Raw genomic sequence first — 12,943 nt, forward strand, 5'->3', positions numbered from 1 at the left:
TGATTTTCAGATCTGAGTCTGCAGGGTTGGCAGTTAGCATAAAACATCTTTTTTTACTTCAGATTTCCTCAGTTTAGATCTGCAAGTCACTGAGATCAAAACATTTTTACAAAAGACACTTATAAATGTAGAACTACATTTTAAAATACACAGAAAAATGAACTTTCATTCCTAGAAATTTTTTAGAAATTGAATCTGGAACTCTTTGCATTCATAAAACAAGTACTTTATGAAGAAATAAAAAAAAATATTTTCCCATAGTTGACAAATGAACTGAAATAGCCAATGAGATAAATATACTGTGCATTTGTAATGTGTGTATATTTGGATAGTCTGGTTTTCAAAGGCTTTGAATATTTGCAGCTCCCAGAATTGCAGGTGCTCAGTATTTGTGAAAATCAGGCCATTAAAGTTTCAATGGTTTATAATTTACTATTTCTTTTAAATATCACTAACAAACAGAAGAAATTACAGATTATAATCTAACAAGTTAAACTGTAGCAGCATACAAAAACGATGTATTTATCATCTCTTCAGAAATTCCTGACAGGGAAGAGCCCCACATGAAAAGTATAGTGGTTTGCCTTTAAATCTGGTTGGGGGCAGCTCATGCTTATGTATTTGGACAACTTTCCAAACTTTGCCAACCTGACACTAATCCACACAAAGCTGAATGCCATAGGAGATTTCATTAGAGAACGAGGGATTGCAAAAGTGGTGCTGCATAACTATCATCATTTTACATTCGAGCTGAATGAGTTCAGGTGCTCTCCAACTAAATTTACTATCATAAGCCAGTCTTGGAAAGGGATCAGCAAATGCAGACCCTTATTCTTGCAAAGTCCCACCAACTGTTCCAGTATGTGGGATATTTGTAGGGTATGTGCTAGTTCTAATGTTGCTGAACTGTTTTATATGTGGTATTTCCTACATGGCAATATACTTTCACCAATTCCCCCAAAATCTGGAGTCCCTGCCAAAATCATGAAAGCTTGTCAGTATGCTTAACTCACCAATAAAGGTCAGCAGTGAAATCCAAAGTGCTTCAGTTAATGTCAGTTTAAAAATAAACATGCGAATATGTAAAAACCTTGACTCTGCCAACAGCCAGCATACTTTATACTACTTTTTTTATTCTGCTTTTAATAATATGTATACGCTTAACTTTTTTTCTATTACTGTGTCTAGCAACTGAATAGAGATTTAAAACTGTATGGAATTCTAAAACATCGAGGGAAGTTGTCTCAATCTTCAGTCATCCTATTTTACTGATTTTTTAATTTCAATTGAGGCTGGATTTTCAGGTTACTTTTCTAGCATATCAAACCTAACCATCAGGATCTCTCAGAGACTTTGAGGGGTCTAGTTCTCTCCATAGCTCTCCATGGGAGTTTTGCCACTGACTTGAATGGGAGAAGGATTAAGACCTTAGAGATATCCAGCAGTTGTAAGGAAAATATTCAGGTTATTGACAAATCCAATCCTTGTTGTGGTATAAAATGTATTTTAGATTTTCAGAAGGATACTCTGCCTTTAGCCACACAAAATTCTCAAGCTTAGCTACAATAAGAGAAGATATAATTAAAATATTGGTAGTGACATTTCATAGAGGGAAAGTACTGCCTAACTGAAAGACTCTGAAGAAAAGAAAGAGTTTTAGTTGCAGTGTGTAACAGCATTGTGCCAGTCTAAACTTAAACTGAGCTTTTAGGTTTTCTGGATGGGTTTCACTTCTGCTCACAATGTAAGTATGCACCACCTTAATTTAAAAAAATATTGACAGCTTGCATTCTCATACCAATGCCTAGTAACAAATTCCAAATGTTTTGTCACATTTCTTGTGAGCAATGCCATCTGCCAGAGGTGGCATTTCATAGCTGTTTACCCCGACTCCCTCCAAGAATTCATCTGCCACTATCTAATGCTGTCTGAATAAAGGGGATTAAGATTCTGATGCAACAGAGACTATTGATAATTTGGTATAATTGGGAAGAAATGAAGATAAATGAGATTGAGGATGGAGAGGCAATTAGTTGAGCTGCCTGTACAGCTGTGTTCTCGGCCTAGCTCCCCTGGCCTTTTCTTTGGTGAGGTATGTGCAAATTAAACATAATGACAAATACACACTCTCCAAAGCTCTTTAGTTTGGAAAACTTGAAGATATGATTTTCACTTTTGAGATCCTATGTAGTTTTCAATGAAAAATGAACACTTTCTGTAGAGATTGCTAAAAGAGCAATGCACTTTATACCACCACTCCTACTATCTACTATTGTTCATAGTTATCCTTTATTTGATAATGACAGCACATTTGTTGCTTGTACACTGGCTTTGATTGAGGGCATGAAGGCCACTATTCACCTAAATTCTACAGATGGCCCTGACCATTCCTGAAGTTTGGGGTTATTCACAAACCAAATTAAAATTCACATTTTAAAAAAGACACCTCTCTTCCGCCCCCCCCAAAGCCTTGATCCTAACACCCCCTAAATTTGGGATGTTTGAATTTCAGGTCCAAATTCTGCAGTTGAAGCCTCTTTATATAATGTTCCTCTTTTTAAAAGTATTGGTCAGTACACCTCAAGGGAGATCTCTAAAGTAAACACTTGACAGTTAGAAAGGGATTATAGGTGGTGGTCTTTTAGCAGTGAACAAATCAGAAAGGTAATTAGTTCCACTTTCTAAATTGTCATGTTAAGGTAGGCATAAAGTAGTCATACCTACTGAACAGTAACTTAAATCTAAAATTAACAAGATTGCAATTCAGACCTCCATGTAAGAAGGCTCAGAGCCAGACATATGACCTAAATCAACCTTCTTTAAAATACCAGCTTATATTTTTGAAAGTAACCTGTTTTGGTTTTGGTTTTTTGTCACAAAGTCAGCTGTGTTCCGTTTGCAGAAGGTTTGAGAACAAATGGTGAATTTTTGCATTAAAGAAACAACAAAAATGCTCCTTAGAAAGAAGATCAGTGGGTCAAAGGGCATTTTGGCCTAGAAAGATATTGTCACTAACTGAAGAACCCAAACATCTCTTCAGATCTATTACCCTAAGTAGTGTCCAGCTGAGTCAGTTCTTGGATGGCAGACCTCTGAGTCATACTTTCTTTTCTGTATCAGTATTGTCTTAATCGATTTCCAAACATAATATTAGTGGTCACAGTGCTGCTAAAAGTACTATCTTTTGGATAGAACATAAGCCCAGGTTCTGAGCTATTAAGCATTAAAGAAACTGGTGGTGGTGGCAAATTTTGACAGAAAATACAATAAAGTCCTGCACTAATGTAATCTTGATTAATTTCTTTCACAATCTGCATTTTACACTATTTAAATTATTGTGTGTTATGAAACAGCTTTCTGGAATATTTATAGTGAACTTTAAAACACTTGAATTGGCTCCTTTCCTAGTTCAGGGGGTTTCTGCAAAAATATAATGTTTCCTGCTAATTTTTTGCATCAGCAAAACTTTCCTCAATGCTCAGCACTACATTCTTTCCAACTATCTAGAAGTCAATGAATATTTCAGTACATTTTTGTGATGTACTGTTACGGTTTGAGCTGGGATGGTTGGATTGCATCATATGGCATCAAAACGCAGAATTTCAGACGAGTATTATTTTAGTTTGGGAGTTACAAATCAGGAAGGGAAACTTGGAAAATGTAAAAATATTCTATATTCAAAACCTAGTTTTTATGTACCTGAAAATTACCTGGTATTTGGCTATTCCTTTAAATGTAAAACTCATTTATATATGAATGTGTGGGAATGGCCACATTTTCCTATTGGTCCCCATTTACTTTAATTTTACATTTTATACCTGTGGTCTATTATGAAAATCCTCTTTAGTAGCTTACTGTGGTGAAGGCAAGTTGATTTGCTGCTATTGTTTCTACTGCCTGATATTATTTTATTAAACTTTTCTAAGCTAATCTTCAAGCCTGTGACTGACAACATGCAGTGCACAGCCTGTGCCAGTCACATTCAGTAATGCTTTGGCTTTTCATTAGAGTCAGAAGGTGTCCTTGTAACAGAGCAGGACCAGCAGCTCTGCCTAGCTCTACCTTTGCTTCTCACACCTGCAGCACAGATTCACACACTTACTGACATTTGTGTTGGCAGCCTCCACCTCTTAAAATAACAAAGAGCTGAGAACTTCCAAATAAGGCCAAATGCACGTATTTGCGGGTGCTCTTGAGATGCAACAACACTGCTGTAGTCACTATGCATAGCTTGGAATCACCATGTACCTCCTTCCCAATTTCTCTACAGTTAGCATATCAGTTCAAGCCTTATCTCAGGTGACATATCCCCACACCTTGGCCATACCTTGGTATTTTATGCACAGTTATAACATTAAAATTTATATTATAATAATAAATAGGAGCCCCAATCAAGATCAAGGATCCACTATGCTACGCCCTACATAAATAGATAGTAAGAGACAGTCCCTGTCTGAAGAGTTTACAAAATGGGCAAAGGGCAGGAAGGGAAACAGAAGCCCGGGGGAGAGGGGAAGTAAATTACCACAGGTCAGACAGCAAGTCAGTGACAGAGCTGGAAAGCAAAAAACTGCAGCCTCCTCCCCACCTTTGTTATCCTCTTTGCACCCTCCTCCTCCATCACAGTAATAATGTGCATGTAATAAGCTCCTTGTATACTGTTGCTTTCTCACTCCTTTCTCCTCCTCACAAAGGAAAATTTGTGTAAACGGGCGCTATTCTATTTACACGTAAATTTTGCAATCACAATATATAGGGCCTGATCCAAACCCAGAAAATGGAAAGACTCCCATTAACTTCAATAGGCTTTGGATCATGCCTTAATGAGAAAGCAGCTTTTCTATGTTTTCATATGATCCCCAATATCACTACCTTTCAAATGCCCTCATTGATAACACAATGTAAGAAATAGGTTTGTCATTACACTAGAGAATGCTGTGTAGTTAACCATGAATTCTACCTCCTTTTAGAATAACTCATAGCTATACTTCTCACATATTACAGATATACGTAACCCCTGCCTGCTTGGCATGGCACTCTGTCTCCCTCTTGTGGTGGCTAGGCCAGCTAGAGATTGGTGAGCCTGGTACAGCCTTGGCTACAAGACAAGTGTCTTTTTGCTCAGGCAGTAAAGGTTCATGCATTTAACTTGAGGTCCCAGGTTTGATCCCTGATGCCAATGCCTCTGTGTGGGTGAGCGTTACATATATAAATAAAGGATCAACAGAGATTAACTACTTTGATTACTAGGAACATTTACTTAACTTCCCTATACCTCATTTTCCCTCTTTTTGAATACAGGCACCATCATTTTACCTGTGTCACAGTGGTGCATATGGCCTTAATAATAACTTTTGTAAAGTTATATGTTAGGGCAAAGTATTAAGACCAAAACAGATGGGATTTCACAAAGGTTTTGGGAACCTAAAAGCAAAATAGTCATTGATCAAGAATTTTCGCAATGCATGTTTCATCCAGTTCTCTTAAACCAGTTCACAAATATTTAACTGTTGAGCTTAAGGTGAACCTGTTGGCAATGGCATTGCTGTTTAGTGCGTCTTCGAAGGGGTATGGTTTATAATTACATCAGAGCTCAGCATGAAGAATACAGATATCTTCTTATAATCAGAGAACAAATGTCCCTGTGGAAAAAAAAGTTATTCTGAATACATGCTGACCAGATCCATGAAGGTGACTTGAGAAGAAGTAATTTGTGGCCAATTCTTCTATTTGTAAGAATGAACCAATGACAGATAGCTATTACTGATAATGGCCTTGGATTTCAAGAGGCTTTTAGGCTCATGGTATTAGACTGAGAACAAAAATATCAAAAGGTTCTTCTCTGTAGCACTGCTGGTGTCAAGGTTAATGAACTAAAACTAGTTAAATTGATATTACTAAATTAACGACTTTTTTATAGTACCCTGCATGGATGTTAACAGACAGGCTAATTTGGAATATGGCTTGTCTTAATTGAATTAGAAGGTATCACATGTATACAATTAAGATAACAGAAGACTGTGGTACTATAAAGTAATTGTATCCAGTTCCAGTTCTATCCCGTCCATCCCATGCCCATAATCACATGCTATATGTGCTACATCACTGCAAAAGTGTGCTTGGAAAGTCAAATTCAATCAATGAATTCCAAACACATTCAGTTACAAACCATATAAAAGAGAGAAAAAGGGCGTGGCTGCACAAAAGTGCCAGTACTATGATGTCTACCTTAGAATTACTATTAACTGTGAATTTTACACTTGAAAAAGTTGCTAATTCTGAGCCCTACAAAGCGGTGTGCATCAGTGAAGAAAACAAGAAATAATTTGGCCTTCAAAACCTTTACGCTTTAAGATTTGTGGGTCAGATACTCTCCTGCATCAAGATATGCTCAAATTCAGGAGAAGCAGGGTAGGTTTTAGCAAATCTCAAGCTGCCATTACTCTAGGGGACATATGTGAACTGCTGTAGGAGAACAGAACACCACCTCGCCAGGCCTTCTCCTTCCCCCAGTATACTTCCTCCTTAACTGGTCAGTCATGGCTAGATTACATGCAGTACAAAGGGAATGAAACTAGATCTGAGAATCTGTCTGAGAAAGGAAAAAAACAGCTTGATTTAGATTCTAGGATGACTTTGCAGTGAAGCAGTTAGAAAAAAAAGTACCCATTTTACTTATAAACGGAACACTTTTCACAGGGAAGTTATCAAACTAAAATGAACACAGAAGCACATGATGCCATTTTTAAAGTCATTTGTCAGAATACAACTCCAGACTGTATATCATATGTTTATATAGAGGAAAAGGGAAAATACAATATCCACATTCCAAATGAATGAACAAAAGCAGAAAAAAAAAGAATTTTTGTGTTTGATGTTTTAATGAGGAAGGAACATATAAGGAAATAAATAGCATTTGCAGATAGTTAAATTCTGAAGGAAAAGCATTGCATAACTGGAACAACCTTTTCTTGTGAGTATAGTCCTGTCCTATGAATGTTCCTATTACAGAATAAGAAAAAAAGAAAGAAAATAAAGCAATGTCATGTTTGCATACTTCAACAACCAAACAACGGAGTTCATGAAGCTATTCCCTCTATCAATATACTGTAATATTGTAGGATTTGCACTGATAGAGAAAACATGTTATTTGAAATCTATAGTCTATACTAAGATTAAATTTGGAATTTATGGGGAAAAAAAGATCTTGAAAATTATTTGCTTTGCTCTGGCCAACCTATTTGCTTTGGCTATTTTCTAAAGCACTCATGTCCAGGAATCTGAGATCCTGTACAATTCCAAAAAAAAATTAAAGCTGGATTGAACGTCCTCCAAAACTAGCCACTTTAATCAAAGAACAACAACAATAGAAGATCTGTTGTAAAATAATGGAAAATATTCACAAAAATAAACTGACTCAAATAAAATGGCTTCACATCAAACCTTGGAGACAATCACAAAGAGACGTTAGCTAATAATACCAAGAAAGAGTTCCATAAGTATTGTCTTTGATCTAAGAAAGCCCACCCCTGTCCCCCAGTCAGTTAGAACTTCAGAACAGAAAGCAAAAACAACACAACTGATATCAACTATTTCATATGGGTAAAGGGGATATACAGTCATTCATCTGTCAATGGATTATTAATGGTTTATACTGTATTTTGAATCTGTATCTCTCAGATTTTAGGTACTTTAGAAGTTTCCCACCCACACAGTCAGTACAATAACATGATGTGTGTCTCTTAAAAATTATTTAATTTATTTATATATATATATATATATATATATATATATATACACACACACACACACACACACACACACACACATATATGCATCTTCTTCAATTTCACAAATGCAGAATAGCCACAATAAAACAAGTATCTTGATTTCCCAAGTTTTAAATATCAATGCATGTTTGATCTAAAAGGCAAGTTTAACATTTATGTCTTGTCTTGGTGATAAAGTTCATGAATATATAATGAGAATGGAACAACTCTACTACTGATTAAATGTCAAAAAAGATTTTTATTGTCAAATATACTGTAGATATAGAAGATATACAACAAAGAACACTAATTGCTGAAAGCTTTGTACAGTAAAAAAAATTCACACGATGTGTAGAGGAAATGTTTATTCTCACTGTCAACTAGCAATTATAAGTTGCTTTAAGATTTCATTCAGGCTGAACCACACTATTATTGCTGACAATAATATAACCAAGCTTTGCTGAGTGAAATGTTTCAAATTCAAGTGAGGAGATACAGTCTATATAGCAAGTAAGGCTACATCTACACTACAAGCTAGGGGCGGGATTCCCAGCTCACATATATATATATATATATATATACTCATGCTAACGTGATGAGAGCTAGTGGCAGTATAAATAGTAGCATAGTCAGGATAGCACAGGAAGCAGCAGCAGGGCCTAGCCTAGCCTAGCCAAATACATACCACTGGGCTCAGGCAAGTTCGTACTCGGCATGCTGCCACTGCCTGTCTACCACAGCTATATTTAGTCCAGGGCTAACCCTCATGAAGTTAGCACGAGTATGCATATGAGAGCGGGGAATCACACCTCTATTTTGCAGTACACATGTAACCTAAAGTTACAGTATAAACGGTAGGTATACCCAAAGCAGCATACACTGTACGAGAACAGCTGCTTTCAAACATGTAATCAAATCATGCCAGGAGCATTAAACAAGGCTACTAGGAGATTACAATAATAATTTCTCACATTTTAAGGATTTTGGTCACCATTTCTTGATAATATATAGTAGAAGAAACCATAGAAATTATTCTACACCAAATTTGTATTCTTCAGTTCAAACAACATTTTTTATTAGACATATAGGGTGCACTAAACTGCTCTGTGACGTTTGTCTTGGCAATAACTGTACATTCAACTTCCAGTTTTGCACTTTTGCTAAGTAATCATTCTTAAACTGCTGCATGTCTCCCTTAATTTCCAAAGCAGATGAGCTGAGAAATCAGACTGATAATATTATAGCACAAGACATTTACTTGGAACTTTACAAACCTATGCTAAAAAACACTCCCTGCTCCAAAGAACTTATAGTCTGCTACCAGCTATACAAGACAAACAAAGATAAGGCTCTCACTTCACAAATGGATCTGTTTGTGTAGAACATAGCTATCATATTGTCCATGAGAATAAAAACAATCCTGCTGTCCATGTGAGGAAGAAATACCTGGCAGGCTAGACGCACTGTCTTGAGCTCCCTGATATTGATATGGAGGGAGAGTTCTTCTTGGGACCAAAGGCCCTGGGTCCTGAGAGACCCAGGTGGGCTCCTCTGCTGAGGCCTGATACATCGGATACTAGAGACAGGGACAATTGAGGACTTAAGAAGGGTACTCCTGCCTGTACCATGTGGCTGTATAGCTACCAGGTCACTGAGTTGAGGATGTGGTTGGAATTGTGCACACTGAGTCTAGGTGATGGCAAGTGGGGGAATATACTGTGGCTAGCCACACTTGGAAAGGTCTGAGATGTAGCTTGGCATGTTGCATTATGTTTCTGCCTGATGCCGTGAGGCCCAGGAAACTCAGACACTGTTGCAAGGTCGTTATCAGATAAGCGTGTAAGGACCTTATCAGGGCTGAAATTGAGCTGAACTGGTCGTCTGGGAGTAGAGCTCTCGCTTGCACGGAGTCAAAAACGGCGCCAATGAACTCTATCCTTTGGACTGGGATAAGGGTGGACTTCTGAGCATTCAGCAGAAGGTCCAATGCGTTGAATGTCAATTGAACAAGATGGATGTCCGCTTCCATCTGAGTTCTGGAGTGGCCCTTGATTAACCAGCCATCTAGATATGGAAAGACATGGACTCCCTTTTTTCTGAGAAAAGCTGCTACCACTGCCATACATTTGGTGAAGACTTGTGGGGCAGCTGACAGGCCGCATAGAAGCAACGTAAACTGGTAACGTGCTTGGTTCATTATAAATCTTAGGAAGCATCTGTGGCCATGGAATATTGAGATGTGGAAGTAAGTGTCCTTTAGATAGAGGGTGGCATACCAGTTCCCTGGATCCAGAGAAGGGATGATGGAGGCCAAGGAGACCATGCGGAAATGGTTGAGACGGCACAGATCTAAAATGGGTCTGAGCTCACCCTTTGCTTTTGGGATTAGAAAGTAACAGGAGTAAAACCCCTCCCTCTCATGTGAGCTCTTCTGCTTCCATCTGAAGGAGGGATTGGACTTCTTATTCCAACAGATGCTTGTGAGAAGGGTCCCTGAAGGGAAGAAGGGGTAGATAGAAATTGGATGGTGTAACCCAGTACTATTGTGTTGAAGACTCAGCAGTCCAGTGTGATCTGAGTCCAGGCATCCAAGAAATTAGAACTGAAATTAGAAGAAGATTTCTAACCATCAGAGGAGTGAAGTTCTGGAATAGTCTTCCAAGGGAAGCAGTGGGGGCAAAAGACCTATCTGGCTTCAAGATGAAACTCGATAAGTTTATGGAGGAGATGGTATGATGGGATAACATGATTTTGGCAATTAATTGATCTTTAACTATACATAGTAAATAGGCCCTGTCATAAATATAAAGGGAAGGGTAAACACCTTTAAAATCCCTCCTGGCCAGGGGAAAAACCCTTTCACCTGTAAAGGGTTCAGAAGCTAGGATAACCTTGCTGGCATCTGACCATAATGACCAATGAGGAGACAAGATACTTTCAAAGCTGGAGGGGGGGAGAAACAAAGGGTCTAGGTCTGTCTGTGTAGTGCTTTTGCCGGGGACAGAACAGGAATGGAATCTTAGAACTTAGTAAGTAATCTAGCTAGATATGCGTTAGATTCTGTTTGTTTAAATGGCTGAGAAAATAAGCTGTGCTGAATGGAATGGATATTCCTGTCTTTGTGTCTTTTTGTAACTTAAGATTTTGCCTAGAGGAATTCTCTACGTTTTGAATCTAATTACCCTGTAAGGTATTTACCATCCTGATTTTACAGAGGTGATTCTTTTTACTTTTTCTTCTATTAAAATTCTTCTTTTAAGAAACAGAATGCTTTTTCATTGTTCTTAAGATCCAAGAGTTTGGGTCTGTGTTCACCTATGCAAATTGTTGAGGATTTTTATCAAACCCGCCCCAGAAAGGGGGGTGCAAGGTTTTGGTGAGGATTTTGGGGGGAAAGAAGTTTCTAAATGGGCTATTTTCTAATAAAATAAAACCGGTTAGATGTTTGGTGGTGGCAGCGAAAGTCCAAGGGCAACAGGTAAAATAGTTTGTACCTTGGGGAAGTTTTAACCTAAACTGGTAAAAGTAAACTTAGGAGGTTTTCATGCAGGTCCCCACATCTGTACCCTAGAGTTCAGAGTGGGGAAGAACCTTGACAGGCCCAATGGCCTGTGATGGGATGTTAGATGGGGTGGGATCTGAGTTACTACAGAGAATTCTTTCCTGGGTATCTGGCTGGTGAATCTTGCCCACATGCTCAGGGTTCAGCTGATCACCATATTTGGGCTCGGGAAGGAATTTTCCTCCAGGGCAGATTGGAAGAGGCCCTGGGGGGTTTTCGCCTTCCTCTGTAGCATGGGGCACAGGTCACTTGCTGGAGGATTCTCTGCACTTTGAAGTCTTTAAACCATGATTTGAGGACTTCAATAGCTCAGACATAGGTGAGAGGTTTATTGCAAGAGTGGGTGGGTGAGATTCTGTGGCCTGCATTGTGCAGGAGGTCAGGCTAGACGATCATAATGGTCCCTTCTGACCTTAATATCTATGAGTCTATCTATGAGTCTAAGAAGCGGAAAAGGTGGTTGGAAAATAAGGAGGTAGCTGGATCCGATGCAGGGGAAACAGCAGTGCAGACCTCAAGCATCTTGTCAAAACAAATGTTTTGACAATCCCAAGTGTCTGGGTCTGGGTTGAGTGGGACCCATCGATAAGGACGAGGAGGTCTGCATCTAAACCCCCTATTTTTCCTCTATGTTAATCCTGCGTAAGAGGTTGATAGAAGTAGTAGCCTGTCTGTTGTGGCCTGTATTGCTTTCTTAACCCTGCCTGCACAAAAAGTCCCAGGGATTTCAAGGTTTCTTTTGAGTTCTTGAGGCCATACAGCCTGCCGTCCGTTTGCTCTGAAAAGAGTGATGTTCTCTCAAACAGGAGATCCTGAATCATTGGTTGCACTTTGTTAGGTAGCCCTGAGGACCGCTACCATGAACTCCTTCACATTGTCACTGCAGTGGCCATTGATCTAGCCACAGAATCAGCAGCATCCAGAGCCATCTGCAGGGAGACACAAGCCACAGTTTTCCGTTCCTTAACAAGGGAGGAAAACTCCTGCATGAAGTCCTGTGGGAGAAGGTCTTGAATTACATCATGGGCTCCCACATATAAAACGATAATGACCCAGCAAGGCTTGCTGGTTTGCAACGCAGAGTTGAAGGCCCCCTGTGGAATATGCCTTCCATCTGAATAGGTCCAATTTCTTTGGTTCTTTTGCCTTAGGCATAGGAACCATCTGTCCCTGGCAGTCCTCTCATTGGCAACTGCAACAATCAGGGATCCTGGGGGAGGGAGGGTGAGAAAAAAGAAATCCGTACTCCTTGGCCAGTACAAGATACTTGCGCTCTGTGCAGTTTGGTGTCGGAGAGAGGCAGGGGTTTAACACAGTGCCTTCATCAGTTCCACAATGACATCATGCAGAGGCAGGGCTACTCTAGAGGGTCCCATGGGTGATAAGATGTCCAGGAGGCATGCACAACCTCCTTGACTACCTCTATTTGGATACCCAAGTTTAAGGCTACCTGCTTTAACATGTCCCATGTTACGCCTTGTGGTCGTCCTGCGGAGGGAAGACTCCTGGTGTCACTAGTGCCTTATCTGATGATGAGGAGGAGGAGGCTAGGACAGGCTGTGGAACTTCCATATGTTCCTCGGCATCTACCGGGTACCTATGGGCTTCCTCC

The 12,943-nt window shown here is 39.2% G+C and overlaps 1 protein-coding gene across 7 annotated transcripts in view; it reads right to left on the reverse strand.

Annotated features, from left to right (window-relative positions):
* DACH2 (dachshund family transcription factor 2) overlaps positions 1-12,943 on the reverse strand; it is a 511,793-nt gene that overhangs the window by 143,840 nt on the left and 355,010 nt on the right. The gene's annotated exons all lie outside the window — the stretch shown is intronic.

The sequence above is a fragment of the Dermochelys coriacea genome, chromosome 9, assembly GCF_009764565.3.
Source record: "Dermochelys coriacea isolate rDerCor1 chromosome 9, rDerCor1.pri.v4, whole genome shotgun sequence".
Lineage (NCBI taxonomy): Eukaryota > Metazoa > Chordata > Testudines > Dermochelyidae > Dermochelys > Dermochelys coriacea.